A 4879-nucleotide genomic window follows, 5' to 3' on the forward strand; every position below is an offset into this window, starting at 1 on the left:
TCAAACAGATTAAACAAATCTGAAAAAAAAGGTTTGGTTTTGTTCATTAGCATTAGTTTGCAGATAAAAGTTCAACAAGATCAACACACAGTGTTTTAAGCTTTAAGCTCGAAACGTTCTTTGCTTTTTTTCCTCTCTTATTATTTAATTTCTTTCTTCTTAGTTTTTTGTCTTTTTAATTATTTTATGATTTTATTAATTTCTTTTTAATAAAGCTAATTAATTAATTTTAGTTAAATTAAAGAATGGAAAGAAATAAAAGGAAGAACAATTAGCTGTTCTATTAATTAATAAAATGTATTAATTAAATTGATTAATAAGAATTTATAACAATTGCGAAAAAAGAAAAAGTAGTTAATAATTAAAATTAAAACTATCAACTACTTTCTCCTTTTTTTTGCAATTTTTATTCAATTTTTAAATGCTTCTTTATTTCGTTGTTTAAGTAATTTTTGTTCTGTTTACTAATTAAAACAACAAACTCCTGTATTATTACTTTTTCTTTAAACTTTATTTCCTTTTTACTCTATCGATTCTAAAAAAATTTTTTTAACACAGCTTAAAATTGTTTACTCTTTGCTATTTCTTTCTTTAATTCCTTTTCTTTATTTTCTTTCATTTTTTTTCCTTCTTATTTCCTGTTCATTCTTGTGTAACTTTGTGCTCTAGCCAGCAGAGGGCGATCTGAACCTTAAAATGCAGAAGTAGTTACTGTCATGTTTTGTGTGTTTGTGTCCAGCCTTAAAACCCACCGAGTGCGTGTTCGGGTGATTAGTGGGGTTTAGTCTAGCGACGTCCACAAGAAAAATACTTGTTAGAGAACAAACAAATGTTTAAAATATAAGTAAACAAAGTAAATAATAAGATATTAAACAAAAAGGCTAAAGACTATCCTATCACTAACTAGCTGTTCTGCTCAGTTGGCGAAAAACTCACTGTAACAATTAGCAAAATTTAGATTTATCAATAAAATAACGCTCAATTATGATGTTACCTCGTGAACTGTTTAAAAAAAGATTTGTTGTGAAATTTTACTGAGCGTAAGTACAGAAATCGGACTCTAAATAGTCCGTAAATATAACAGATAAATTAAAACAATTTATTAAAGTAGTTTAGATTTTCATCTGAAGATTTCGTTGTTAATGTTGTTGCAAATGTATTATTATGATCATTAGTACTACAGACAAACTTATTAAGCCCTATTGTAACCTTTATTAACATTTTATTGGTGGTGTTTTTGCCTTGGGTTATTTCTATTATTTTTACAAGGTGACTACGTGTTTTAATTACATCCTAAAATTACTGGAATTTTCTCAGCGAAGCTAGTTTTCGTGACGGAGCGATATTTCTATATAAATAAATATAATTTTACCTGACTGTGAGGCGTCTTTCTGTTTTGCAAAATTCTCACTTTGTACTTAAATGTTAAGTATAAACTTAATGTTTAAAATATTTTTAAAAAATTTATTTTGTTGTTGGCAAAAAAATATTCTTTAATAATAACGACTTTTCCATTAAGTCAGTGCAAAAAAAAAAAAAAAAACATTTCTGATTTCCAAGCATTAGTATTTCAGAAAAAAAAAAATCTTACAAGAAAATATCTGTAATCCAGAAAGAAAAGTAGCAAATTATATAAAAGACCACTTTTCAGACACGAAAAAAACCGCTGCATGAAATGAAAAGTCCCCAAAAGGACCGCGTGTCTGGTTCTGCGGGACGTTCAGTAAAAATAAGCAGCTCATTTCCTTATAAAACTTATATAACCATCACTCACACTCGTGTACTGGGCGGATGAGAGAGATTCTTATACGCTTAAGGAATGCTGCTTATTTATTTATTAATAGATTGATTGATTGATGGGGGCCGGGGTCACCCCCGGGTGACTGTCTGGGTAAATCAAGTCGGAAAAAACACAAACATTAAGCGCGTTTCAGTCCATCTAAAGCCGCGTGTCCGTCGTCCTGATGATGAAACGCTTCGCCAAAGTTCTCCTTATTAAAAAAAAAACATCTATTAACTTTTAAACCCAAAGGTTAGGTACGTTTTTGTTTCTGTACAAATCATTACTTAAGTAAACGCTGTGTGATTAGTGAAGCCCTGAGCATCAACACGACAAACCGCTTCCTGGCGTTCGAGCGTAATTGTGTTTGAAAACGGCCTGTAATTGAATTCAGTTTTGTATTCTAGTTATGTCGCACTTCAAGGACTTTAACACACACAAACCCCCGTCGCTGCTTACTGCTGTCAGTAATTTTTCACACTGCAATTGTCACAGCTCGCCACTTAAAGCACAATTCTGTTTGACAAAAAAAAAAAAAAAATACAAATCTTTTCTGCCCACTGAACAGGAGTTTGAATTGATCTCGCTGTGTTTTTTGTCTGCGGAGTGTTTTTCCCTAAGGACATAATGCTATCAAAGTTTCTGTAAGCCATTTCAGTCGGGTCATCCTCACAGCGATATTTCATTCTTTAATAGTTCTGCTAAGGAGAAAGCGTCTAAGGGAAGTATTTTTCCCCGCACAGACTCAAGAAGTCATAATTATGAAGTTTTGGGTTGTTTGTCAAGCCTGATCTATTGTCGCGTCATGAAAAAAGGAAGGAAGGAAGGAAATAAAAACACTGTTAAGGTACAATGCAGTCAACATTTATTGTCTAGAACAGTCTGGGGATTGTACCACACTTGTATCAGGTTTAATTTCAAGGCACATCTTTTTTTCTTCTACTTTTTTATTTTGTTTCCTTGATTTAATTTAGTCATGGCTTTTCAATTCAGTTTTTCAATTTACCGTGACCCCTAAGGACAATGTGCATACAAAAGTGAAAGCACAAACGTTAGGGAAACGTGCTGCAAATGCAAAAACGCATACATAATCCAAAGCACATCCAGAAAGAAAAGTGCGACAAAAGAGATTTGTTATACGGGAAGTGCTCCGGGACAGTAGGGGGGAGTAATGAGCATGATGACGTCCAGGTCACACAGATGAGAAAATACCAATTTATTCCAAAGTTATTCAAACCCTTGTGTTGTTTATTACTATGGAAACAGAGTAACGTTTATTTAATATTAACCTTGTAGTTGTTTGATCATGTGCTTAGACGTTTGTGTTTCTGTATTAGCAGCGCATTCCTGTAATGCTTGTGCTTTGTCCCTAGGGGTCACCGTACCAAACTTCCACCTGTCTAGCCAAAGCCAGTGGCTTACATCTCAGTGAAGGCTGTTTAAAAAGTTTTTTTAAAGCTACCTAAATAGTTTTGCACTGACGGTCATGCACCATTAGAGGGCGGCGTTACACACTCTGAGAAAAGTGCTATCCGTCCACTCCCGACTGCACGAACTCTCAGACACGCATGATTAGTTGTCGTCTATGATCGATAGCACAGTCACTTCTGCCTTTAAGACTCCCAAATACAGGTGGCTGTTGCATCATGGGTATTTGAGCTTGCATTCTCCGGATGGTAAGACAAAAGTGTTTCTGTTGCACCACTCAGGAGCCCAAAACAGGTTCATGTTGAGGGTTTAAAAATTTCATCAACAACAAAAAAAAAAAATGTATTTCATGGAATGAGTCGGCAGTATTGAACAGGATTTAAGCTCATTACTTATTAGACTCCCGTACTGTTCTGTGCATTATCACCCTCGAGCAGGAGAAAGCAGCATTTAAAGTAAGCATTACACTGAAGCAACGGGAAAAACTCGCAGAAGCTAAGTTAGTCCATGAACAAAGCCAGCATTTACTGCTTATAACTCTCAATCGCAGAGCTTTACAGGACAACGTACAACACAAACAGCATTAGCATTCAAATATATGCTGGCTTTTTAGTGATTTTTTTCCTCTCACTTGCAGTAAAATTGCATTTCTCAACTGTACGAAATTAAAGTTATGAATTGCATCTCAGTCCTGAGAAACTTACCGAATTTACTTTATATTTCGACTTATTTCGCTTTAGATCATCCGCTCCATTAACTTCGAATCCCAAATATCGTTAAATGGTTAGCTAGTGCCCTAAGTAGTGTCTACAATCCCTTGTTCCAGGCACCAATTAGTGCCCTTGATCAGGGGTTGGAGAGGGATTTGGGATTCAGCCTTGGGTTAGAAGCTAGTTAGCTTTGTAGCTAAGCGTTAGCCGTGAACAGAACGTCCCAGACAGTTCAGAGGCGATTCAGAACGACTTAGAAGTGATTAGTGCAGAGACGGCGTGTTTTTTAAGACGCCATAACGTTATCAGATGTGTGTTCTTACTGAAAGTGCTTCTGTGACTGGGTGTGAATGTGGGTTTAGTCAGGCAGCTGCTCTCTCCTCAGTACTGCGGACCGTACAGACCTACTCTCACCCACGCTGAGACACACAGCCATTAACGGCTACACATACACATAGTTAAAATATCCCAGTGCTGCTAATGACTATCACCACCACTCATGGAATGGCCCTCCTCGTCCAATCAGGTTACTTGGTCAGGATGAATTATGGTATAATAAATCTTATATTAATGTTATTATCTACTCATGAATACAAGACCAGACTGCTATAAACGGACTTCAGTTAAACACTTAACAAACACTGTGACTGTAGTGTCTTTTTTTTTCTTTTCTCCTGACCTTAAGTCTGCGTCTTGCTCACAGTACGGCTGTTTTAAAGATTTACTTTTTATAGAAAGTCCTTAATCATCAGCAAGATGTTTTTCTTTGAAGAGATTCATAAATGAGCTGTGAGAAGCTGAAAAGTTTTAACTGGAGGAACCAACCCGGCGCTCTCTGGACGTCCTCACAACCTTCTGACCACCGATGTACAACTTTAAATCCTGAGCATCATTATAACGACTGCTCTGTTACCCATAACCCACTGCAGTGCTTGGAAGGACAATAGGATTAAATCAGAGA

This window comes from Clarias gariepinus, chromosome 21 (assembly GCF_024256425.1).
Source record: "Clarias gariepinus isolate MV-2021 ecotype Netherlands chromosome 21, CGAR_prim_01v2, whole genome shotgun sequence".
Classification (NCBI taxonomy): domain Eukaryota; kingdom Metazoa; phylum Chordata; class Actinopteri; order Siluriformes; family Clariidae; genus Clarias; species Clarias gariepinus.